The sequence below is a fragment of the Eriocheir sinensis genome, chromosome 22, assembly GCF_024679095.1.
Source record: "Eriocheir sinensis breed Jianghai 21 chromosome 22, ASM2467909v1, whole genome shotgun sequence".
In the NCBI taxonomy this organism is placed as follows: domain Eukaryota; kingdom Metazoa; phylum Arthropoda; class Malacostraca; order Decapoda; family Varunidae; genus Eriocheir; species Eriocheir sinensis.
This window is the reverse complement of record NC_066530.1, coordinates 132501-160000: the sequence shown is the minus strand read 5'-3', so window position 1 is coordinate 160000 and position 27500 is coordinate 132501. Positions and strand designations below refer to the sequence as shown.

The 27500-nt window shown below is 41.4% G+C and overlaps 1 long non-coding RNA gene across 4 annotated transcripts in view; it reads left to right on the top strand.

Moving 5' to 3' along the window:
• Positions 1-27500, top strand: part of LOC127001870 (uncharacterized) — a 72609-nt gene that overhangs the window by 711 nt on the left and 44398 nt on the right. For 3 of the 4 annotated variants that reach the window (XR_007755485.1, XR_007755488.1, XR_007755487.1), the window contains exon 1: positions 1-1126. This exon is cut by the window's left edge and continues 244 nt beyond it. This is a non-coding gene — a long non-coding RNA (uncharacterized LOC127001870). The remainder of the gene's footprint in view (positions 1127-27500) is intronic. The other variant, XR_007755486.1, reaches the window with a different exon arrangement.

Here is a 27500-nt window from a genome sequence, read left to right as displayed (position 1 = left end):
TTACTTTACCTTACCATTCCTTACTTTCCCATACCTTACCTCACCTTACCTAACCTTACCTTGCCTTACCATACCTTACCTTACCGTGCCTGGCTTCCTGTTACATTAGTTTTGCTTGGATTCATGTTCTAATTGTTGCTTCCGATTTTTGTAAGCTACCAAGGTGAATGTAATCGAATCCAGATGTCATTGTGTAATACATAAAGTAGATTTTGATGAAGTTTAAGACCGGGAAAGTGGTAAGAGACAGTTTTAAGTGCAGACTCTTACCACTGCTATCAACTAATTGTAACTAATGGGAAACTAATGGAAGCTTAAGTAGTCCTAATTTTAATGGGTTAAGAGATACGACCATTTTGAGGCTGGTAAAATAATGGAAGAGGCACTGAACACAGACCCTTGCCTAACTGATGGAAAACTAATGGAAGCTTAAGTAGTCATAATTTTAATGGGTTTCAAGAGATATGACCATTTTGAGATTAGCTAATGGAAGAGACACGTTGTATGAGCACCGACTCCTGCCTTTTGGAAATCCCTAATGGTCCAGACACCCATTTCGAGCACTGACTTTCTTGCCCAGCTACAGCGTTTACCCCCCCTTTGACTCCCTTGCCCCTTCACCCTCACTCACTAATGGACGACAAGCACTAATGGAAGAAGCCCAAATGGTAAGCCCTCCAAGTGGTCAACACACGCCTACCTCTCCCAACCACCCCCCTTCCCCGCCCCATCCACACACACACTGCTTTGTCGCCTCAACCTTAGAATGCTGCAATGTTCGATGTATTTTTGTGCTTTAGAAAACTACTGGCATGTGCTGGATGACTGTTATAAGCTGTCAGGTGTTGCTGCTGCCCCCACGCCCACCCACGCCCGCCCACGCCCTCTGCCAAAGCCTGCGGGAATCATGGCGCAAGAACAGGGTGGGAGAGATCTCTATGGGGTTACCTCGCCCTGCCTCGCCCTTCCCTGCCACTCCACCCTTCTCCTACGGCCCCCATACCCCTAGGAAGTGACCACAGCCTATGGGAAGCCGGGTTTATATGGGGGAATCCCTGCCACGCCCACGGCTGAGGAGATGTCAAGATATCCCCCCAAGGAACGGAGCTACAGCGGCTTATGTTAGGTAAGGTTCGTTGCATGGCATTTCCGTGTGTGTATTTGCTTTTACTCTTTATCGTGGCTGTTTGTGAAGGTGTGAATGTCTTGAGGTTTGGTTTGACATGTGTATTGATGGAAGTTTGTATGTGGTATTTAGATAAGAGTGAGGATTACGGTGTTCAGAGGAAGAAGCTTAACTTGGGCGTAGTTTGAACTCCGTGGAATGGCTTTTTATACCTTTTTGCTTGTTATATCTTTGCTCGTGCTGTGTTTTCAGTCCTGTGTCTGTATTGTTGTAAGGCTGTGGAAAGGTTTTGAGGCTTAGAATAACTGCACAGACAAGAAGCAGCAGCATAAAGTCTAGCTTATTAAGAACTTTGATATCCTATGTGTACAAATTCGTTTGCAGACAAGCAAGTAAGGCGTCTCGTTTTTATCCCCCTTTATAAATATCATCTTCCTTTTTCCTCATTAATTCATCCTTCTATTTCAGTCCTATTTTCCTCCTCTTCAACATTTTTCTCCACCTTTCACATTTCTTGTTCCTTTCCTCCTTTCTCCTTTCGTTCTTTCATTATTTCCTTCATCCTTTCCTTCACTTCAACGCTTTTCCCTTCTTTCCATCCTCCTAATTCCTCTTTCCTTTCCTTTCTTCCTCCTTTCCTCCTCTTTCTCATTCCTTTTATCCTCTTTTCCTATAACACCTTTCCCGTCCTTCCATCTTCCTCATTAATCATTCCTTTCTTCCTCTATCGGTCCTCTTCAGTACTTTCTCTTCAACGCTTTTTTCCTTTCTTCCTCCTCTCTAATTCCTCGTTATCTCAGTCCTCCTTTCCTTCCTCCTCTTCAACATTTCTCCCTCCTCTCCACCTTCCTCATTCCTCACTCCTCCTTTCCCCTTTTCCTGTCCTCTCCCGGAGGCTGTTAGCGAGTGTTTGCGTTGCTATTTAAAGGTTTGAGGCTTAGGCTAACGACATACAGAAGAAACAGCGCTAAGACCCTTGTTTGACCCTGTTCTAATAATAGTTCCTCACTCTGCTTTCTCAATCTCACTGATTTTGCAGGACCAGCGCTTAGTGGCTGCTTCTGTTGTTTTATCCTTTGTGTTTGTATTTAAGCTGTTTCCGTTACTAAAAAAAATTATGTGGCTGTGTTGGCGGGTAGCTGTGGCTGTTATGTTGGTTGTCAGAAGATTTGGAAAGGCTCTGGATAATACAACTCTTAGGAAACAGCGCTTATATGTACATGCACAGCGGTCGTTCTTTCATTCTCTGTTCAATATTCTGTTGCTGTGAAGGTATTCGGCTGTTGCTCTGTGGCCATGTAGAGTTTTAAAGGCCAAAAGGATAACAGAACTCAGGAAAAAGCGTAAATATAATGTTTCGAACACCGCATTGCGACCCTATTTGCTTTTTCGTGCTGTTTTGCCAATGCTGTGATGTTTGGAAGGTTCTGTGTGGCTGTGTAGAGTTTGAAAGGCCATTAGGGTCACAAAACTCAGGAAGGAGCGTTAATATAAGCTGCTAAACACCCCTTAGTAACCCAAATGCAAGATAGCCGGTTATTGTGCTGTGTTGGCAATACTATGGTGTTTGGAAGTTGCTGTGTGGCTAAGTAGAGTTTTAAAGATCACTTCAGTAACACCACACTCAGGAAAAGGCGTTAATATAAGCTGCTAAACACCCCTTAGTAACCCAAATGCATGATGATCGGTTATTGTGCTGTGTTGGCAATGCTATGGTGTTTGGAGTTACTGTGTGGCTGTGTAGGAGTTTTAAAGATCACAACAGTAACACCACACTCAGGAAAGGGCGTTTATAAGCTGCTAAATTCCCCTTGGTAACCCAAATGCATGATAGCCGGTTATTGTGCTGTGTTGGCAATGCTATGGTGTTTGGAGTTACTGTGTGGCTGTGTAGGAGTTTTAAAGATCACAACAGTAACACCACACTCAGGAAAGGGCGTTTATAAGCTGCTAAATTCCCCTTGGTAACCCAAATGCATGATAGCCGGTTATTGCGCTGTTTGGCAATGCTGTGCTGCGTGGCGGTTGCTGTGTGGCTGAGTGAGGGCTCCATATGGCGTTTGGCTGAAGTGCTGTGGATGTGGCTGACGTAAGAGAGCTGGGTGGTAGGCTGGTAAAGGTTCCACAGCAGACTAACGAAGACAACGGTATTGAGAGGAGTGTTCCAATGTGTGCAGAAGGATGTCAGAGCGGGCCACCAACAGTCCAAGATGTGCCGCAGTGCATACAAAACAGCGGCAGAACGTATAATAGGCTGTTCTCCTTTCTACTCTTCTCATTCGTTGTTATCTCCGTTCTCCTTTACTCCTTCTCTTCACCACATTTCCACCACCACAAAATCCTTCCCTTGTATATTTTCACAGTTTTTTCTCCTTCTTCATCACATCTCTCCTTCCCTGTCTGTTTATCTTCTCAGTTATCATTTCCTCCTCTTCAGCTCATCTCCCTTCTTTCTTTGTCTTTGTCCTCTCACTTCTTCTTTCCTCCTGTTCAGATCATCTCCTTTCTTCGTCCTTTTCCTCTCACTTCTTTCCTCCTCTTCAGATCATCTCCCTTCTTTCTTTGTCCTTTTCCTTTCAGTTCTTCTTTCCTCCTCTTCAGTTCATCTCCCTTCTTTGTCATTGTCCTCGCAGTTCTTCTTTCCTTCTCTTCTTCAGTACATCTTCCTTCTCTTCTCCCATCGTCTACCCTTTCAGTTCTCCTTTCCTCCTCTATAACGCATCTCCCTTCCTTCCTTCCTTCGTCAGTATCTCCTTCCTACGACTTGAATACTAACAATAAGGAGTTTCAACACGCCTCCAACTTGATTTAATTAGGCTATTTTGATCTGATTTTTTTAGCAGTCTTGTGTGGGGCAATTTTTACCTGTTTCGTTGTGTCCATTAAGTAATATCATGCCTCCGTTTGCTGTATAAGATAAAAGAACGACAGTTGAGGCAAAAAACGTTCAGCGATTTAGAAGGAATTCGTAGAGAGGCAGCCAAGTCTTTTCAATTCAGAGAGAACGAGGAATCATTTGTGGCGAGGACCTTGTTACTATTCCAGTCTCCACGCTGCTGCAGAGTTATGAGAGCGTGAGAAGACTTCAATTACCCTAAAAACTAGCCGTGTTGTCGTGTGTGTTCTTAATAAGATGAGCTGAGACTAACACGTGCACAGAGAGCGAGAAATATGTGGCAAGGATCTATTTCCAGTCTTCATGAACATCAACGTGAGAAAACTTGCAATATATACCTTAAAAATCTTCCTATTCAGTGGGTTCTATGCACACGAGTAGAGACGTTCTTCCTCACTGCAGAGAAAAAACGAGAAGTATAAGATCTAGCTATTTTTAGTCTCCATGTAATTCTAGGGCGATGGAAGGATGATAACACTTGTATTATAATAAGAATCTTGCTGCCCAGTGTTGTATGCATCTGTCAGACTGTCAAAACAAGCACAGACGTTTTTCCTTGCTGCAGAGAGAGAACTAGAAATATTTAAGATCTAGCTATTTTTATTTCTAGGGCGATAAGAGCCTGAAAAAACTTCCATTACCCTTAAAATATTGCCATCCATTGTTCTTTGCATTCGTATAATTGTAAGAAGCTCAGTCGTTCTCCCCTTCTGCAGAGAGAGAGAGAGAGAGAGAGAGAGAGAGAGAGAGAGAGAGAGAGAGAGAGAGAACTTTTGCGACGAATATCTAACTTTTCCATTTGTAGCGATTTGAGAGGGTGGAAAGACTTGCATTAACCCCAAAATCTAGCCATCCAGCGTTCTTTCTACCCGTAAGAAGGCCAGTCGTTCTCCCTTACTGCAGAGAGAGAACGAGAGAGCATTTGTGGCCAAGATCTACCCCTTGTAAGGTTTTGAGTGCGTGACAAAATCTGCATTACCCCAAAAATCTATTCATCCAGCGTTCTTTGCATCTGTATAATTCTAAGTACGGTACGTACCTCAGTCGTTTTCCTTTACTGCAGAGAGAGAAGAAGAGAACATTTGTGACGATTATTTAACTTTTTTTTTTTTTTTTTTTTTTTTTTTGTTTTTTTTGAGGGTTCTGAGAGCGTGAAAAGACTTGCATCACCCTAAAAATCTAGTAATCCAGTGGTTTTTGCATCCGTAAAAAGCTCAGTCGCCCTCCCTTACTGCAGAGAAAGAACGACAGAATATTTGTGGCCACGATCTATTCCAGTTGTAAGATTTTGAGAGCCTTACAAAATCTGCACTACCCCAAAAATCTCTTGATCCAACCCTCTTTGCATCCGTATAATTCTAAGAACCTCAGTCGTTTCCCTTACTGCAGAGAAAGAACGAAAGGACATTAGTGGCCAAGGTCTAGCTATTTTCAGGAGGAATATAAGAGCTTGTTAAAATATTCTTAGCATTAAAAACCTAGCAATTTATATTTCCTCGTTACAGAAAGAGAGGGAAGAGAACACTTTTTGGCGAAGACTTAGCTATTATTTCCAGTCTCCATGCATTTTCAGGAGGAATATAAGAGCTTGTTAAAATATTCTTAGAATTAAAAACCTAGCAATTTATATTTCCTCGTTACAGAAAGAGAGGGAAGAGAACACTTTTCGGCGAAGATTTAGCTATTTCCAGTCTCCATGCATTTTCAGGAGGTATATAAGAGCCTGTTGAAATTTGTATAGCATTAAAAGCCTAGCTGTTTATATTTCCTCGTTACAGAAAGAGAGAGAAGAGAACACTTTTGGGCGAAGATTTGGCTATTTCCAGTCTCCATGCATGCCGAGGGTGATGGGAACGAGAACCTTAAAAATCTTACTAATTTTGTATGGATTCGTAAAGATGGAAAATCGAGCTCAGACGTTTTTCCTCATTGTTGAGAGAGGGAGAGAAATATTGAAGACCTTGTTATTTTTATTTCTAGGGCGATAACAGCGTGACAAAAGTTCCATTACCCTAAGAATCTTGCTTTTCTGTTTTGTCTGCAATATTAAAACATCAAGAACAAGCTGAGACGTTCTATTTCCTTGCAGAGAGAACGAACGAGAAAACATGCGTCGAAGGTTTAGCTATTTCTCGGCTCCAGGCATATCTAGAGGAATGAGAGTTTGAGAAGACTTGCAATACCCTGAAAATCCATCTAACTGTTATTGTTTGCATGCGTCTGGCTGCGAGAACGAACAGAGAGAAGGAAAGAAGGTTTGAGGGGAAAATCTACCTATTCCAGACGTACAGTTTTGATTTTTGAGAGCGTGACAAGACTTGCATCACCCTAAAAATCTATCCACCCAGTGTTCTTTGCATCCGTATAATTGTAAGCAGTTCAGTCGTTCTCCGTTGCTGCAGAGAGCGGTGCGGCAGCGAGTTTAGAGTTTGAGAAGACTTGCACTACCCTGAAAATCCACCTAAATATTATTGTTTGCATCCGTCTGCCTGCAAGAACGAACAGAGAAGGAAAGAAGGTTTGAAGGGAAGATCTACCTATTCCAGATGTACGATTTTGACTTTTGAGAGCGTGACAAGACTTGCATCACCCTAAAAAATGAGCGTGAGAAGACTTCCATCACCCTAAAAATCTATCCACCCAGTGTTCTTTGCATCCGTATAATTGTAAGCAGCTCAATCGTCCTCCGTTGCTGCAGAGAGCGGTGCGGCACGATTCGCCTCGGCAGCACGGTAGCGAGGCCCGAGATCAAGTTAGGCCGTGCGAGTGAGCGAGTGAGTTGATTTAGTGGCGGGCAGCACGAGATTCCGTGTTGTGTAGCCGTAAATTCCCGACTTAAATCTTTAGATGCTTCCCGCGTTCGCGTCTTTGTTGTGTTGGGTAAACTAGGATATATTGTAAGTGTGTATAATGAGTCTAAAAATTGGAGTGGTTATTTTTTTGTTCTATTTTGCTGCGCTGTCTTAAGATGTATGATTTATTTAACTTTTGATTGGCTCTTTGTAGCGCTTGGGAGGACTAGGAAATATTGTAAGTGTGTCTAATGAGTCTAAAAATTGGAGTGGTTTTTATTTTTTTCTCCCTTTTGCTGCGCTGTCTCAAGATTTATGATTTACCTAAATTTTGATTCTGTCTTTGTAGCGTTGGGAAGGACTAGGAAATATTGTAAGTGTGTCTAATGAGTCTACAAATTGGGGTGGATTTTATTTTTATTTATTTATTTCTTTTTCTTTTTTGTTCTCTTTTGCTGCGCTGTCTCAAGATTTATGATTTGTTTAACCTTTGATTCTGTCTTTGTAGCGTTAGGAAGGACTAGGAAATATTGTAAGTGTGTCTAATGAGTCTACAAATTGGGGTGGATTTTATTTTTATTTATTTATTTATTTTTATTTTTTGTTGTTCTCTTTTGCTGCGCTGTCTCAAGATTTATGATTTGTTTAACCTTTGATTCTGTCTTTGTAGTGTTAGGAAGGACTAGGAAGTATTGTAAGTGTGTCTAATGAGTCTTAAAATTGGGCTGTTTGTTATTTTTGTATTATCTTTCCTGTGTTGTTTTGTCTTAGATTTGACTTATTAAACCTAGGATCGGCTCTTTGCGGTCTTACAGTAAACTAGGAAATTATTTTAGTATATCAAACTAGTCTAATGGTATGGATTTGCGTTATTTATTTTCGTGTGTTGTAAAACCTAAAATTGTTCTACTTAAACCTTCAACTGCTGCTTCTGAATGACTTTGTGGTGCTGGTTAAACTAGGAACTATTTTTAGGGAATGAAAGGAGTATAAAAAATTTGGGTATAGGCTATATTTTTTTTGCTTATCACCTGTGAAGTTTCTCCTAAAATTCTAAACTTCAAATACTTCTTCTATTCGAGCCTTTGTGATTTTGGGATAAGCTAGGAATTATTTAAAGTATCAAATCAGTTTAATTACTGGGGTCTAGTGTTTTTTGTTTTTTTTTTTTTTTTTTTTTTTTTTAGGCCTTCAGCTGCGGCCTCGGCTCGTCTTTGTGGTTTCCGAATAAACAAGAATATCAGGAAAGTCTCATAAGTGTATCAGATGAGAGTCTGTAAACTTGAATGCGGATTTTTTTCTTCTACTTTTCTTTTTCTTTTTTCTTTTTTTTCCTCTTTTTCCTCTTCTTCTTTTTCTTCTTCGTATTCTGTGGCTTTAGAGTAAAAAAATTATAACCATATCAGAATGAGTGTTATAAAGATGTGGCTTATCTTTTTCTTATTTTTCTTCTTGTTTTCTTCTTATTTTCCTATTCTACTTGTTCGTTTAAGGATGTGAATTTTTCTCTCATTCTTCATTTCTTCTTCTTTTTCTTCTACTATTTATTTTTCTTCATTTCTTATCACACGCTTTAACTTAGGTGGAAAATGCTTAAAGAATATCAAATTAATGTCTAAAAATAAAATAGATGAGATTTTTTTTTCATCCCATATCTTCCCTTAACAAGTCTTCAACAAAACCTTAAGCCTACCCAGCAACAGAACACCGAAGTAATACGAACAGACTGAAACGCTCTCACATCCGTTTCCTTTCTGTAACCGTGTTTTTAATAGAGCTTATCTTACGTAACTTTAAGAGGCACAGGTAGCAGCTCTCTACATCAACTCCCTTCTGTATCTTTTTTTGTCTACTAACGCTTTTTCAACAGTATTTTTAACAGTTAACGGTAATTTGTATACATTAATTAATTTTTGTTTTTGTTTTCGACCATTATCATTTTCTTAACTATTTGCTTTGATAAATGCGTAAATCCTCTTGTATGTTCTTCCAAGCCTCATTCCCCCTCCCTAAAATCACGTATTTAAAGATCTATGACAGAATATACAAAAAAAAGGGCACATTTTCGACTTTAACATGTTTTTTTTTCACATGTCTAATCACTTTTTCACATTTTTTTTTATAGAATATTGTATATCCTTATGTATGCTCTGCCAAGCCTCATTAATACACCTAAAATCCCGTACTACAAGATTTGTGACAATAACAAAAAAGACGAATTCCTTTGCATATTTTTTCGACCCATCCATGTACTTTTTGTACAATAACGATTTTTAAAGTTTTTTTTTTTTTTTTTTTTTTTTTTTCCTCAACTAGTATATCCTTGTGTCAAACCTAATTTATGTGCCTAAGATCCCGTATTGCAACATTTATAACTAACACACACACAAAAAAAATATTCCTTTCCATATTGTTTCGACCCATCCATATACTTTTGTCCAATAACGTTTTCTTCACTGTTTGTCCTTTTATAAATTGTCTATCCTTGTATATCCGCTGCCAGGCTTTGTTTATGCCTCTAAGATTCCGCATTGCAATATTTATAACTAGAAATAACAAGCAACATGAATTCCTTGGCATATATTTTTCGACTAGTGGCTTTTTTTTTTTAACTTTACGTTCTTCGATAGCTTTGTGTGTGCTTGTCAATGATTGTGTGTGCTCTGGCTGGCGTCACTTTTATCCCACAAGATATCGCTTGACATCTATGATTGAGAAATAACAATAAACATGAATTCATTTTCACATATTTACGGCCAGTGACGTTTTCTTAGTCCTTCCTAACGCTACAAAGAACCAATCAAAAGTTAAATAAATCATAAATCTTGGACAGCACATCAAGAGAACAAAAAATAGCAACCAACCCCATTTTTAGACTCATTAGACACACTTACAATATTTCCTAGTCCTTCCTAACACCACAAAGACAGAATCAGAAGTTAGTAAATCATAACTCTTGGACAGCACATCGAGAGAACAAAAAATAACAACCAACCCCATTTTTAGACTCATTAGACACACTTACAATATTTCCTAGTCCTTCCTAACACCACAAAGACAGAATCAGAAGTTAGCAAATCATAAATCTACAAGTCGAATAAATAAAGTCAACAGCACATCAAGAAAACAAAAAATAACAACCAACCCCATTTTTAGACTCATTAGACACACTTACAATATTTCCTAGTCCTCCCTAACACTACAAAAACAGAATCAGAAGTTAAGTAAATCATAAATCTTAAGACAGCGCAGGAAAAGAGAACAGTAAAAAATAACAGCCACCCCAACCAGTACCGTTCTTAAATAGCTTTGTGTAGGCTTTTGAATGCTTTGTCAGGCTTCATTTCTGTCCTTAATTGAAAATCCCGTACTACAAGATTTACTATGGCTTGAAATAACTAGTACTGACATGAATTCTTTTGCTTATTATTTTTGGACCAGCACCGTTTTTTCTTAAGTATAATTCTAAATAGCTTTGTGTATGCTTGTTTATCCTCTTGTCGGATTTCATTTCTGTCTCTATGAACCCCTATTAGGCTACAATATTTAATGCAAGAAACAGTAACATTCATCAGTTAAATTAGTACACGGCATTCATCAGTGTTAATGTTTTCCTGCTGTATATCGTTAGTATTTATATAGGCTTAATTATGCTATGACAAACGTGAAATATGTCCCTACGATGGCGTGTTTAAATATTCATGGCTTCAGACAGTAACAGATACCAGTTGAATAAGTACACAGCATCTTTAACGTTTTCCTGCTGCTGTTTACCCTTTGAATAGGCTCGCGTGTGCTTGTGTATTAAAACAGAACTCATCCTTGTCTTGTTTATGTCCCTTAAGATCCTTTATTAAAACATTTATGGCTTCAAAAAACAAAAGACGTCAGCTTAATTAGTAACACAACGTCTCGCATAGCTAACATTTTCCTACCATTGTTTATCTTTCGTGTAGACTTAAGTGTGCTCGTCTATGTTTTATCAGGCCTAATTTATGTCTCTTAAGATCCATTTTTACAACCGAATAAAAACAGTAATATACATCATTTCAACTAATACACAAAACCTAGCATAGTCAACGTATTCCTACCATTGTTTATCTTTCGTATAGGTTTGCATATACTCGTTTTATCAGCTTTCATTAATGTCTCTAAGATCTTTTACTTTATACAACAATTATACGGGAAGAAACAGTAATCGACATTAGTTCAGTTCACCCACAAAACCTCGCATAGTCAACGTTTTGCTACCATTATTAATCTTTCGTGTAGGCTTCCTTATGCTTGTTTTATCATAGTTCATTAATGTCTCAAAGATCCTTTACTCTATACAGCAATCACGGCAAGAAACCGTAATCGATATCAGTTCAATTCGCTCACAAAACCTCGCATAGTCAACGTTTTGCTACCTGTATTCATATTTCGTGTAGGCTCCCTTATGTTTGTTTTATCATAGTTCATTAATGTCTCAAAGATCCTTTACTCTATACAGCAATCACGGCAAGAAACCGTAATCGATATCAGTTCAATTCGCTCACAAAACCTCGCATAGTCAACGTTTTGCTACCTGTATTCATATTTCGTGTAGGCTCCCTTATGTTTGTTTTATCATAGTTCATTAATGTCTCAAAGATCCCTTACTCTATACAGCAATCACGGCAAGAAACAGTAATCGACATCAGTTCAATTAGTACACAACACCTCGCATAGTCAACGCTTTCCTACCATTATTAATCTTCCGTGTATGCTTATTTATCATAGTTCATTAATGTCTCAAAGATCCCTTACTCTATACAGCAATTAGGCAAGGAACAGTAATAGACACCAGTTCAATCAGTACACATAACCTCGCATAGTCAACGTTTTGCTACCCTTATCTTTCCTGTAGGCTTCCTTATATTTGTTTTATCGTAGTTCATTAATGTCTCAAAGATCCTTTACTCTATACACCAATTACGGCAAGAAACAGAAGTAGACGCCAGGGCCCGTACTTATAAAGAATATGTTTCGCTTATGTGAGGCATAAATTCAAGAAAATGGCGGACACCGAGACGTAAGGGAAGCATAACCCTTAGGTTTCAACTAAGCGGAACCTAAGCTGACTCGCCAGCTACGCGCGGGGTGGAGGCAACATTGCATTCCTTAGGTCGATCTAAGCGAAGCATAAGTCAAGATGGCGGAGGTGGTGTGCGCGTCTGCGGCAGCTGAGGACTTTTCGGGCACGAAGAGACGTCCTTGATGTACCAATATATATATATATATATATATATATATATATATATATATATATATATATATATATATATATATATATATATATATATATATATATATATATATATTGGTACACGAGTGCAAGGTTACGTCAATTGAATTCCTTGATTGAAAAGAAAAGGCAATACATTACAAATATTATTTCCATCAAGCACTTAATAAGCATTGAAATTTACAGGACTGTCACTATTTGCTTGTTAACCATTCCTTGCACTTCATGAATACCATTTTATTTCAAGAAAAATCTTACCTGTTCCATTCCTGTCATTATGGAAGGCCCTTATTTTAGTTTTTGCATCATGCATAACTGTCTGCCAGCGTCTCTGGCACTGCTTCGTTCACCTCCTCAAGCCTGGGTGGAGTGCCGCTAGGCAGTGACAGTGCTGCCCCACGCCTTCGCCTCAACAGAGCAGCCATTTTCCGAAAAATTTCCTTTGAGGATGGCTGCTTTTTCCTATATAGCTGTACGAGGGAGAGAGTTTCAGCGTACGTCCAGTTGGCATTGCGGTGACGTGTCTGCCGAGGAGGCTGTAGCTGGGGGGGCGGCTGTTCCTGCTGCTGCTGCTGCTGTTGTGGCTGGGGGTGAGGCTGTGGTCCCTCCTGCTGCTGCTCCTGAAGAAGCTGCTGCTGCTGTTGCTGCTGACCTCGCTGGCTGCTGAGGGGCTCTAAGGCCGGGAGCACACGAGCGACTTTGTGGCGCCACGTCGTAGCGTCGGTGTGTGGCGGGGATGTGGCTTTCTATAGGTTTCCATTGTTTAGAAGCTATGCCGCGCACACGAGCCTCTGTGACAAGCGACTGTGGCGAGCTGTCGCTGATCCCGCCACAGGGTGGCGCGGCTCTGTGTCGAGGACACGCGCACACGAACGACTGTGGGTGAGCGACGGACACGTGCTGCCTGGCAGACAGTCACATGCTAAACGTTGAGGAGTAAATAAGTGACACATTTTGCTCTTTACTATACCATGACTGCACTCGATATAGATTGATTTATTATTGAAATTAAAGACCGACCAGCGATATGGGACGTACGCTGCAATGACTACAGCAATAAAATTGCAAAAGCCAAGGCATGGGAGGAGATGTGTGACATCTTCGTGCCCGGCTTCAGAGAGATGGATTCGGCGCCGCAGAAGCAGAAGTAATGCAACTGCTTCGTCCTCAGAGTCCATGCTGGAATTGAGGTCTCGAAGGGCACGGGGCGTGGCGCAGTGGCGTGTGCCCATACACATGGGCGACTCTGTGTTGTGGCTCAGTCAAGACACAGTTGCTTAAACACGCTTCAGTGTGGCGCCACAGCGTGGCGAACACAAAGTCGCTCGTGTGCTCCCGGCCTAAATGTCGTGGCTGGCTGTTGGCGTCCATGGCTGACTGCTAGCTTGAAGCTCGCGGGAATGTTTGTTTACATGTTTGAGGGGCTACGTCTTTAATTTTATCATTATTCCATGTGATGTTGGTCTATGCATCGCCAACAATACCCAAAAATACTTTTATTTTATATATATTTCCAATACGTCAATATGCTTTTAACATCAAAATTATACCAAATTCCAACATTATATTTTGAGTTGGCATCCCTTTCATATGTGCAGCTCAGGGTTTGGCAACGGTGTACTAATACTCGCTTATGTCGAGCTGGTTATGTTGAGGGGGTGAAACGTAAGGAGGGGGGTTATGTCTCGTCATTGTTAATACTCGGATATGTCTCAGTTTACGTCTCACATAAATTTCTTTATAAGTACGGGCCCAGTTCAGTTAGTACGCAACACCTCGCATAGTCAACGTTTTGCTACAAGCCTTCAGGTTATTCTTACAGTCTTGCGTGTGCTTGTGTATGCTCCGCCACGCCTCAGTCCTCCTCTTCCTCTTCGTCTTCTTCTTGAGTATTCACCGGGCGTCCATGGCAGCAGCAGGGCACCAACAGCCTTCACACAGAGCCCCTGTCAGCGCCTATAGAGACAGGATATAAAGCAAAGCACTCCATATACGTCAGTCAGGTCGGTGTTGTCATACGCTTCCCCCCCTCACATTATCTATTTCCAAAAGGCCGAAAAGGAGATCAGTCGGGTTCTTATGAGTGTTTTATTCAGGTTCATGGTTCAGAGGAAGGGACAGACTACCACCAGGATCATAAAACTACCCCTGGAAATGCCCAAAGCTCCTACGAAAGCCTTGTCAAATATGTAAGCTTGGGCCGTTCGTTCTGGGAGGGAAAGAGAGAGAGGTGAAAAGAGGGAGAGAGAGACAAGTGAAAAGAGGGAGAGAGGGAGGGAGGGACAGGTGAAAAAGGAGGGAGACGAAGATGAATTGAGGAAGGGATGGAAAGAAAAGAAGAGAAGGAAAAATAGAAGGAGGAAAAGTGGAGGGAAGGGCAAATGCTGTGTGTGTATGAGAGAGAGAGAGAGAGAGAGAGCAAGTCGGTCAGATCGTTTTAAGGTATAGCTTAAATGAAGAACAAAATGATGATGAGGAAGAGGAGGAGGAGGAAGAAAATAAAAGGGTACTAGGAGGAAGAAGGTACAAAGGAGGAGTGGGAGGAAGAAAAAGAAGAGAAAGAAGAAGCAAAGTAGGAAAAGGAATAAGAAGCGAGGGAGATGAAAGAAAAACAAAGGCGGAGGAAAGAAGACAAAGGAGGAAGACGAAGCATAAAAGGAGGAGGAAGTTAGGAAGTAAAGGAAGGGAAAGAAAAGGAACAGAAAGAGAATAACATGGGAGACAAAGAAGCAAACTGGGAAAAAGAAGATGAAAAGAGGGAAGAAGAAAAAGAAAATGGGAACTTAGGAGAAGAGGGAGACGAAGAAAAGGAAGAAAAGGCGGAGGAAAGAAGAAAAGGAAAAGAAAAAGGAGGAAGACGAAGCATAAAAGGAAAAGGAAGTAAAGGAAGATAAAGAAAAAGAACATAAAGAGCAAAACATGGAAGCAGCAAACGGGGAAAAAGAAGAATAAGAAAACAGGAAGAAAAAGGAAATGGGGACTAAGGAGAAGAGGGAGACAGAAAATGTGGACAAAGAAGAAGAGAAAGACAAAGAAAATGGGAACTAAGTAGAAGAGGGAGACGAAGAAAAGCAGTTGGAGCAGAAGGGCAAGAAACCTAACCAGCAAGCCCACCCCAGCCCAGCCTAGCCCAACCCAACCCAGGCCAGTCCGTCAGTCCATTAGCTCGAGTACCTTAACGGAAGACGCAAGTTCGCCAGGCCCGTCCGCGGCATACTGAGCACCCTCTTGCCATGCCGCCGACTCACTCATTGCCTTTGCATGAAATTTAGACGCTCGCCGACGGAATGACGAGCAGAGTGCGCGAAGTTGAGGACCGTTTGCGCCTACCTGACTTACGCTAACCTACCAGCCCCACCCACCCACCCAACCCCGGCCCCCCACAGGCTTGGAGAAGGGTTATATATTTAGGCCCCTTTCTTTAACGCTTTCGGCTCTCACAAGTAATTCAAAGGCCGCAAAGAAAAGCAGTCGGGGTTTTCATGAGGCCTACCTGATTCAACTTAACCCCCCCCCTCACCCCCCCCACCCCCACCCCGGCCCCCCCCACAAGCTTGGAGAAGGGTTATATTGAGGCCCCTTTCTTTAACGCTTTCGGCTCCCACAACGAGTATTTCCGAAGGCCGCAGAGAAGAGCAGTTGGGGGTTCATGACGCCTCCCTGACTTACGCTACCCCCCCCCCCCCCCAGGCTTGGAGAAGGGTCATATTTATAGGCCTCATTCTTGAACGCTTTCGGCTCCCACAACGAGTATTTCCGAAGGCCGCAGAGAAGAAGAACAGTCGGGGTCGTCATAACGCCTCCTTGACTTTCCTTCCCCACACACACACACACAGGCTTGGAGAAGGGTTAAATATAGGTTCGTATTCTTGAACTCTTTCGGCTCCCACAGCAAGTATTTCTAAAGGCAACAGAGAAGATGAATTGGGTTTTCATGGCGCCTACCTACCTTAAGTTAACCCGCCGCCCTTCTCCTCCCACACGAGCTTGGAAAAGGGTTATATATGGGTTCGTATTCTTGGACACTTTCGGCCTCCCGCAGCAAGTATTTCTAAAGGCAACAAAGAAGACTAATTTGGTTTTCATGACGTCTACCTGACCTGATTTAACCTTTCTCCCTGCCCCTACAAGCTTGGAAAAGGGTTAAATATATAGGTTCGTACTCTTGAACACTTTCGGCTCCCACAGTAAGTATTTCTAAAGGCAACAAAGAAGATTATTTTTTATATATATTTTTTTATTTACTTTTTTTTTACTCCTACCTGGTTCAAGTTAACCCTCCGCCCTTCTCCTTCCCCACAAGCTTAGAGAAGGGTTAAATATAGGTTCGTATTCTTGAACGCTTTCGGCTCCCCACAACAAGTATTTCCAAAGGCCATGCACAAAGAAGATTAGTGCAACTTTGATAATACTTTGTGCTGACCTGACTTACCGTACGTTAACTCTTCCACCAAGCTTGGATGAAGGTTATATTTAGACGTGTATTCTTGCTTTCGGCTCTCACAACATGTATTTCCAGAAGCCACAAAGGTCTTCGAGGTTTCATGACGAGTAAAATGCGAATTTGAAGACCGTTTACGCCTACGGGTTGAAACAGCCAGCAGGATTTGTTTTCTATGCTAAATACTCAACTTGAAGGGTGAAAAAAGGGGATTAAACTGCTTGCTAATGTAGAAAACCAAGTAGAGATGAAATTAGAACCTTTACCGAGACAAAACTGAGTACACAACATAAAACGGAAAAAACAGGTAGAGAGATGAAATTAGAACCTTTACTGAGGCAGGAAGGAATACACTAACATCAGAAGGAAAACCATTTGAGAAGATAGAGTTAGAACCTTTACCAGGGCAAAATGGAGTACACTGGCATCAGACAGAGACACAGGTGGGGAGATGAAATTAGAACCTTTACCGAGGCAGGAAGGAATACATTAACATCAGAAGGAGAACCATTTGAGAAGATAGAGTTAGAACCTTTACCAGGGCAGAATGGAGTACACTGGCATCAGACAGAGACCCAGGTGGGGAGATGAAATTAGAACCTTTACCGAGGCAGGAAGGAATACATTAACATCAGAAGGAGAACCATTTGAGAAGATGGAGTTAGAACCTTTACCAGGGCAGAATGGAGTACACTAGCACCAAACAGAGACCCAGGTGGAGATATGAAATTAGAACCTTTACCGAGGCAAAATTGAGTACACAACATAAAACGGAAAAAACAGGTAGAGAGATGAAATTAGAACCTTTACCGAGGCAGGAAGGAATACATTAACATCAGAAGGAGAACCATTTGAGAAGATAGAGTTAGAACCTTTACCAGGGCAGAATGGAGTACACTGGCATCAGACAGAGACACAGGTGGGGAGATGAAATTAGAACCTTTACCGAGGCAGGAAGGAATACATTAACATCAGAAGGAGAACCATTTGAGAAGAGAGAGTTAGAACCTTTACCAGGGCAGAATGGAGTACACTGGCATCAGACAGAGACCCAGGTGGAGAAATGAAATTAAAACCTTTACCGAGGCAGAATGGAGTACACTAGCACCAGACAGAGACCCAGGTGGAGAGATGAAATTAAAACCCTTACCGAGGCAGAATGGAGTACACTAGCACCAGACAGAGACCCAGGTGGAGAGATGAAATTAAAACCCTTACCGAGGCAGAATGGAGTACACTAGCACCAGACAGAGACCCAGGTGGAGAGATGAAATTAAAACCCTTACCGAGGCAGAATGGAGTACACTAGCACCAGACAGAGACCCAGGTGGAGAGATGAAATTAAAACCTTTACCAGGGCAGAATGGAGTACACTAACATCAGACAGAGACCCAGGAGGAAAGATGAAATTAGAACCTTTACTGAGGCAAAATGGAGTACACAAACATTAAACAGTAAACCAGGTGGAGAAACGAAATTACAACCTTTGCAGGGGTAAGACGGAGTACATTAACTTAGGACAGAGAACCATTTGAAGAGTTAGAATTTAGAACCTTTACCGGTGCAGGATGGAGTACACTAACACCAGACAAATAGAGATGGAATACATTAGGAAAGGCGTTTTTTCGTGCAGTGAATTACTAAAGGATGATGATGGTGATGATGATGATAATGGGCACCTGGGGAAGAACACCTGGACAGTTAATTGATTAGCTACCTGCGGCTCCCGGGCACCGATTTACCTGGTTTTGAAACGTGAGGTGAAAGAGAGAGAGAGCATTTCCGTCCCTCCAGTCTACCCATCATTTTTCTCCATTTCTTTCTCCCTTCCTTCCTTCCTTCCCTTCCCCTTCCCCTTCCCTTTCCATCTTCCCTTCACTCTTCCCTTCCTCCTTCCATTCATTGTTTTTCCTTGTCATATTTTCCTTTAATTCTTTTCCCTCCTTTCTTCCCTCCTCTTTCCCTTCCTTCCTCCTTGCTATCACTCTCTCCTTCTCTTCTTAGCTGTTTCTCTTTTTTTCCTTTCTTATTCCCACTAATTCTTCCTCTTTTTCCTCGTTGTTCTCTTCCTTTCTTCCCTTCTCTTCTCTCCCATTCTTCTTTCACTCTTAAAAATAAATGGCTATCCTTATCTCTTTTCCTTCATTTCTTCCATTCATTCTACCTTCCTTTCCTCTTATATGTTTTCCTTCCCATTTCTTTCCTTCCTCTCTCCTTCCCTTACTCCTTACCATCACTTATATCCCTTCTCTTTCTTCATAATTTCCTGACTCTTCATTATTCCTTCCCTTCCTCTCCGTTCCCTTTCCTTCTCTTCCTCTCTTCCCTTTCTCCTCACCATTACCCTCTCCTTCCCTTCACTTGTTTTCTCATTCATCCTTCTGTTTCTCCTCCTTCCCGTTTTCCCTCTCTTTCCATCCCCTTCATTCAATCACGCCTTCATCTTCCTTCTTCTTTCAGTCTTTATCTTCCTTTCCCTTCATTCCAATTGCTCATTCTTCCCTCTTTCCCTCTTTATCTTTCTTCCCTTCCCTTCCCTTCCCTTCCCTCCTCCTCCCTCTCTCTCTCTCCCAAAATGACGGCCGGCCCGCAGCCACCACCAACGCCTGACTCGCATCGCTACTGCCCTGAGAGAGAGAGAGAGAGAGAGAGAGAGATTTTTAATAGGTTCGTGGCTTTTTATTTTATTTTTCTTTGCGTATTTTACTCCTCTCTCTCTCTCTCTCTCTCTCTCTCTCTCTCTCTCTCTCTCTCATTACTTCCCATGATATGCAGATTTCGTGTACGTGTGTGTGTGTGTGTGTGTGTGTGTGTGTGTGTGTGTGTGTGTGTGTGTGTGTGTGTGTGTGTGTGTGTGTTTTACCTCCCCTCTACACCAATTAACCTGTAGAAACACTTGTACTTACTCAGGTCCACTTTTCCACGCAGGTAACTCACTCACTCACCTGTTCATCAGTCTTCATTAGTCACACCTGCATGCCACCTTCACCTGTGCGCTTGAATAGACTGCAATTTTCATGTTTATATTGATGCTTCTCTCCCTCCCTAAATACTTCTTTCCTTCTCTCCTTCCTTCCGTCTTTTCGTGTTCCCTCCTTTTCTCTCTCCTTTCTTTCCTCTCCTTTCCTCCCTTTCTCCTTTCTTTCATCTCCCTCCCTCCCTTTCTCCCTTCTTTCCTCGCCCTCCTTATTTTTTTCCTTACCCTCTCTCCTTCCTTCCATCTTTCCTTGTTCGCTCTCCCTCTCTCCCTTCCTACATTTTTCCTTACCCTTTCTCCTTCCTTCCATCTTTCCTTATTCCCTCTCCCTTTCTCCATTCTTTTCTCTCCCTTCATACTTTTTTCCTTACCGTTTCTTCCTTCCATCTTTCCTTTCCTCCCTCTCTTCCTTCTCGCTTTACCCTCTCCTCCCTTCCATCTTTCCTTATTCCCTTTCCCTATCTCTACCTCCCTCCCTTTCTTTCTCCCTTCTTTACCTCTCTTCCTCCTTTGCTTCTTCTCTGTATGGTCTATTTTCGCATAAGGGAGAATATTATATAACCTGGCTTTGAATTTATTTTAGCGTCTTCCTTCTCCAAACTCAAGTCAAAAAACACCGGTAGCTTTTAAGTCGTTAATCCCCTTCGTTACTTGACTCGTATTTCATTTTCAATCACTATAATCTTGACTTATTTGCGCCATGGTATTACTAAAAGAGATGATTAGTATGTTGGATGTTGCCATTAACCCGCACAAGTGTTTCGTCGAGAGATCACGGGGAACGGCGTCTGGCTGATGGATAGTGTTCGAAATGACCTCGACTGGATGGCTGAGGAAGGAAGAGCTTGGAGTACCGACCTTATAGACTTTCCGCCAGCGTTGCCAGATTGTCGTACTTTGAACATTGCATTTATCATTTTTAGACTCCAAGACTGTCGTAGCCACACAAATAACGACAGAAAATTAAAGTTATCGTTAAAACAGTTAAATATTGATGGTTTCATATTTCTTGGCTAGAGCTATCTGTCGGAAACTACGAAAATGCATTGCGATGAGTACGATAATTTGGCAACGCTGCTTACCGCCATCGCTAAGGTCAGTTGAAGAATTTCCCTCCATTCCATTATTTCGTTACTCTACCCATATTTCATTCTTAGTCACTAGATGTATTTGGGTCATGGTAATACTAACAGAGAGGATTAGTATAAGGAAATGATGAGTCACTTGATTACACCCAGATGGAGTTAGGTTAGGTTTGGCAAAGGAAGACTGTTTTAGAATTTAGGTACCAGCAGAATGGGTAAAAGAATGAAGGTGCTGATTAACTCTTGCATAAGGGATTTGGACAGTAAAGGGGTGAGTAAGAGTAGAAAGTCGAGTGCAGTAAAGAGGGTTGGATCTTCTTGCATCGTTCCCCTCGTGTATGTATCAATAAATTTTCCTTAGTCACTATAATCTAGATGTATTTGCGCCATGGTAATACTAACAGAGAGGATTAATATAAGGAAATAATGAGTTACTTGATTGCAGACCAGATGGAGTTAGGTTAAGTTTGGCAAAGGAAGACTGTTTAAGAATTTACCAGCAGAAAGGATAAAAGAATGAAAATGCTGGTTAACTCTTGCATAAGGGATTTGGACAGTAAAGGGGTGAGTAAGAGTAGAAAGTCGAGTGCAGTAAAGAGGGTTGGATCTTCTTGCATCGTTCCCCTCGTGTATGTATCAATAAATTTTCCTTAGTCACTATAATCTAGATGTATTTGCGCCATGGTAATACTAACAGAGAGGATTAATATAAGGAAATAATGAGTTACTTGATTGCAGACCAGATGGAGTTAGGTTAAGTTTGGCAAAGGAAGACTGTTTAAGAATTTACCAGCGGAAGGGATAAAATAATGAAAATGCTGAGTAACTCTTGCATAGGGGACTTGGACAGTATGGGAGTGAGTGAGAGTAGAAAGTCGAATGCAGTAAAGAGGGTTGGATCTTCTTTCATCGTTCCCCTCGTGTATGTATCAATAAATTTTCCTTAGTCACTATAATCTAGATGTATTTGCGTCATGGTAATACTAACAGGGAGGATTAATATAAGGAAATAATGAGTTACTTAATTGCAGACTGATAGAGTTAGGTTAGGTTAGGCAGAGGAAGACTATTTCAGAATTTAGGTACCAGCAGAAAGGATAAAAAAATGAAGGTGCTGATTAACTCTTGCATAAGGGATTTGGACAGTAAAGGGGTGAGTAAGAGTAGAAAGTCGTAAATGGTGGGTCGCGACGTGCAAGGGGGGTCAAGGATTGGTTTGCGGGTCGCGGAGCCTTGCCAGAAACAAACGGCTTGGGAGAATGATTTTTATAGCTTATCGTTTTGAGTGTTTTATATGCTTTTGTTAGTCTGGTGAGTGTTGAGAGGGAACATCAGGATATCTTTTTGGGCACGTCAGGGCCGGGTGAGGGTGAAAATTAATGTACTACAAAATGTGTTCAACAAACTTCTGATATCAGGTGGTAGCGTGAGTTTCAAGAGTTGGGGAAAAGTTTCGCGAGTGTAAGAACGTTGAGAACCACTGCCCTAAAGTATAATACCACAGACAGACACTCTTTATAATTCCACCAGTTGGGGTTAGATTACCTTCAAAGAGAGTTAGATCTTCTTACAGAGTTCCATCCATAATAAGTGTCAATGTACTTTAATTTTCGCCTTAATTTTAACACCAGACAGTCACGTTGTTTATAATTCCACCAGATGGGGTTAGATTACCTTCAAAGAGAGTTAGATCTCCTTGCAGAGTTCCTCCCATAAATAATGAACGTCAACAAACTCATTTTCATTTTAATTCTACCACCAGACAGTCACGTTGTTTTTAATTTTACCATATGAGGTTAGATTAGCTTCAAAGGGAGTTGGATCTTCTTACAGAGTTTCCTCCAACATGAGTGTCAACAAACTTTAATTTTCGCCTGAATTTTAAAACCACTCACTCTTTCATAGTTCCATCAGATGGGGTTAGATTAGCTTAAAAGGGGGTTAGATCCTCCCTTAGTAGTATCAGGCAAAAGTTTCCGTTGAGGTTTAAGATTATGTACTATTTCTTTCTTCTCCCAAGATAAAAAAACACTAATTCCACTCACTTAGTTTATAATTCCACCAGATGGGGTTAGATTAGCTTCAAAGGGAGTTGGATATTCTCTCAATAGGATCAAGGAAAGGTTACAGTCGAGATTTAAGATTACATAGCATTTCTTCCTCTCCCCCCAAGAAAAAAAATAATAATTCCACTCACTTTGTTTATAATTCCACAAGATGGGGTTGGATTACCTTCAAAGGGAGTTGGATCTTCTAACAGTAGGATCAGATAAAGGTTCAAGTCGAAGTTTAGGATTATATTTTTTTCTCCTTCCAGAAAAAATAATAATACCAGACACATTCTTAATAATTCCACTAAATGAGGTTGGATTAACTTCAAAGGGAGTTGGATCCACTCTTAGTAGGATCAGACAAAGGTTCCAGTCGAGGTTAGTATCATGTAGCATTTCTTCCCCTATAGAAAAAAAAATAGTTCCACTCTGCTTAGAATTCTACACCATATAGGATTGGATTAGCTTCAAAGGGGGTTGGATCTTCTCTCAGTAGGATCAGGCAAAGGTTTCAGTTGAGGTTTAGGATCATGTAGCATTTCTTTCTCCCCCTATAGAAAAAAAATTCCACTCTGTTTATAATTCCATACCAGACAGGGTTGAATCAGCTTCAAAGGAGGTTGGACCTTCTCTCAGTAGGATCAAGGAAAGGTTACAGTTGAGATTTAAGATTACATAGCATTTCTTCTACCCCCCAAGGAAAAAAAAGTCTAATTCCACTCACTTTGTTTATAATTCCACCAGATGGGGTTGGATCAGCTTCAAAGGGGGTTGGATCTTCTCTCAGTAGGATCAAGGAAAGGTTACAGTTGAGATTTAAGATTACATACCATTTCTCCTACCCCCCCAAGGAAAAAAAAGTCTAATTCCACTCACTTTGTTTATAATTCCACCAGATGGGGTTGTATTACCTTCAAAGGGGGCTGGATCTTCTCTCAGTAGGATCAAGGAAAGGTTACAGTTGAGATTTAAGATTACATACCATTTCTTCCTCCCCTAAGAAAAAATATAATTCCACTCACTTTGTTTATAATTCCACCAGATAGGATTGGATCAGCTTCAAAGGGGGTTGGATCTTCTCTCAGTAGGATCAAGGAAAGGTTGCAGTTGAGATTTAAGATTACGTAGCATATTCCACTCACTTTGTTTATAATTCCACCAGATGGGGTTGGATTACCTTCAAAGGGAGTCTGATCTTCTCTCGTGGGGGATCAAGGGGAAGGTTTGAGGGGATTAAGTTGTTGTTTATCACGAGGCGTCCCTGTGTTGTGTGTTCGGCGTCAGATCTCCTCTCCAACGCCCCCCTCTCCCCCCCATCCTCTCCTCCCCCCTCCCCCCTACCCCCCCCCCCCCAGCCTGCCTCTCATTCCGTCCCATTTACTCTAATCACGGAAGCGGGAGGAGGGAGAGGAAGGAAGGAGGGAGGGAGGTAAAGAAGGAGGGAAGGGAAAGAAGAGTGAAGGAAGGAGGGAAAGAGAGAAAAGAAGAGAGGGTAAATAGGTAAAGAGAAGGGGGAGCGACCAAGAAAAAAAAGGAAGGAAGAGTAGAAAGAGGAAGGAGGAAAAGAGACATAGAAGGAGAGAGGGTGGAGCAAGGAAAAAAAAGAGGGAGAGAAAAATAAAGGAGAGTAAAGAACGGAGGGAGGGAGGAAAGGAGAGAGAGCAGAGAGGGCAACAAAAGGATGAAGGGAGGAAACAGGCGAAGTAAGGAGGAAGGAAGGGAAGAAAAGAAAGGAAGAAAAAAATCGGAACGGAGGAAGAGAGGAAGGAAGGAGGAAGAAGGAGGAAGGATGAAGGAAGGAGGAAAGAAGGAGGAGAGAGAGAGAGAGAGAGAGAGAGAGAGAGAGAGAGAGAGAGAGAGAGAGAGAGAGAGAGAGATGGATGGAACACTAACTCTAAAATTATAAAGCCTGAGTGGAATCATTTTCACTTCTACATGTTTTTAAAACCATATCGATTATTTTACTTAGGTTCATTTATTAAGGCTCGTCTGTGCTTGTCAGTATCTTTTATTCTTCAGCCGTTTACTTACTCCTACTTTATTCCTTCCTTCTCTTCCCTTCTTTCATTCTTTCTTCCTTTTTTTTTTCGTTGATTTTCATTCTATCTTCTAAAAACGAACCGTGAAAGGCAAGACCAGTGTGTGTGCGTGTGTGTGTGTGTTTAGCCATTGTGTATAGAGGATAGATGACTGGCTGAGAGGAGGAGGAGGAGGAGGAGGCCCGGATATTTGCCAGACAGAAGAGTGACGTCATCTCCTCACTCCCACGTAAATATCAGGTTAGTCTCCTCCTCCTCCTCCTCCTCCTCCTCTCACTTGTTTTTCTTCCTAATCTTTATCATCATCTTCATCATTCTGTTCCCCCTCCTCCTCTTCCTCCTCCTCCTCCTCCTCTTCCACTTGTTTATCCTCCTCCTCCACCTCCTCCTTCTCCTCCTCATTCTCCTTTGCTATTTTTCTCCCTCTTTCTCATCGTTAATATTATCTTCCTCCTCCTCCTCCTCCTCCTCCTCCTTCTGATCCTTCCCCTCATCCTCCTCTTTCTCCTCCTCCTCTTCCTACTCTGCTTACATCTCCTCCTTTTCCTCCTCCTCTTCATTGTATCCATAACCTCCCTTGCTCCCTCCTTCCCTCCCTTCCTTCCTTTCCTCCTCTTCCTCCTTCTCCTCCTCCTTCTGATCCTTCCCTTCTTTCTCCTTCTCTTTTTCATCATCCTCTTCTTACTCTTCTTCCATCCTCCTCTTCTCCTCTTCCTCCTCCTCCTTTTCCTCCTCCTCCTCATTGTATCCATAACCTCCCTTCCTTCCCCTCCTCCTCCTCCTCCTCCTCTCATATCGATCTCTCTGATAAGTTTATTAATTTTATACTCCCCTAAAAAGAAAAGAAAAAAAGTAATATCGCGTGCTGGCCATTAAAAGAAAAAAAGTAAAAAGAGAAAGAAAAATATACCTAATAATTTTTAATATCACACGAGAATGAAAACTTTATTGAAATATTTTACTGGGCTTTACTATTTTCATCATTATTATTTTTATCATTATTTATCTTTCTTGTTTTCTTTTATTTTGTCTTCATTTATTTTTTTTCTCATATTTTCCTTTATCAATTTTATCCTTATTCTTATTTTCTTGGTGTATTTTCCTTTCACATCAGTCTCCCTTTTTTTTTCTTTTTTTTTTCTTCGTTTCTTCCTTCTCTCTCTTCTTCCCTCTTTCCTCTCTTCTCATCCTCCTCTTCCTCCTCCTCCTCTTCCACCTTCCATACACAAATTCTCCCTTTCTTTCTCATTTATCTATTGTATTATTATTATTATTATTATTATTATTATTATTATTATTATTATTATTATTATCATCATCTTTACTTTTTGTCATCTTTCAATATCTATTTCTTTTTCTGTCTTTTCCTTCGTCCACTATATTCTTCGTTTTTTTTTTTTTTATTATTTTCATCTAACTTCCTTGCCCTCTTTCTATCTATCTCTTTATTTCTTTATCTACTTATCTTTTCCTGCATCAGTTTCATCCTTCCTTTATCGCCTTTTTCTTTTATTATCTATTTTCACCTTTATCCCAAAATAAAGGCGATAGTTTAAATTTTTCTTTGTTATTTCTTTTTTCTCTTTTGTTTTCTTTTACTTCAACTTCTTTTCTATTTTTTGTTGTTGTTTGTTTCCCAGACGTTGAAACTTGACCCACCTTACCGCTCTTCTCGCCTTCCCTTCTCTTCCCTTCCCTTCCCTTCCCTTCCCTCTCTCCCTCCCCCACTCTATTCTTTCTTCTTTCCTCTCTTCCCCCTCTTCTTCCTAAAACTTCGCTTCCTCCTTCCCCTACCCTCTTCCTCTCTTCCTCTGTTTTTATCCCTATCTTCCTCTTCTCTTCTTTTCCTATTCTTGCCTGCTGGAGAGAGAGAGAGAGAGAGAGAGAGAGAGAGAGAGAGAGAGAGAGAGAGAGAAGTGGAGGAGGGGGGATGGGGGAGGCAGGATATCCGGTGTGTGTGTGTGTGTATGTGTGTGTGTTTTGTATTCTGATGAGGTGTTTATTTGTACACGTTAGAAAGAGAGAGAGAGAGAGAGAGAGAGAGAGAGAGAGAGAGAGAGAGAAAGAGAGAGAGAGAGTTTTAATAATCAGTCAACATGTCAGTCAGTCAGCCAGTAAATTCTACTCAATAATAATAATAATAATAATAATAATAATGATAATAAATACGATACACACACACACACACACACACACACACACACACGGATAAAGAGTGGATAGAATATTTTATAAACTTGATAGGAGAGAGGGAGGGAGAAGCAGGCTGGCAAGCAGGCTGGCTGGCAGACCGAGTTACAGGCTGCAGGATTGGTCTGTGGTGTGGGGGAAGGGAGGGGGGTGAAGGGGGGATGGTGTGTGGTGGTGGTGGTGGTATAAGGGAAGAAGAAAAGAAGACAAATGAAGGAATAAGGAAGGGAAGGAACGTTAGGAGAGGAGAGGGGAGGAGGAGGAAAGAAGGAAGAAAGAAGGAAAGAAGGAAGAAAGGGAAAAGGAAGGAAGGAAAGAAGGAAGAAGGGAAGGGGAGGAAAGAAAGAGGAGGAGGAAGACAGAAGAAAGGAAGAAAAGAAAGGAGGAAAAAAGGAAGGAGAGGAGAGAAAGGAGAAGGAAAGAAAGAAGGAAGAAGGGGAGGAGAGGAGAGAAAGAGAAGGAAGGAAGGAGGGGAAAGAGGAGAAGGAAGGCAGAAGAAAGAAAGGAAGAAGGACGAAGGAGAGGAGAGAAAGAGGAGAAGGAAGAAGGAAAGGAGAGGAGCGAAAGAGAAGGAAGGAGGGGAAAGAGGAGAAGGAAGGCAAAAGAAAGAAGGACGAAGGAGAGGAGCGAAAGAGGA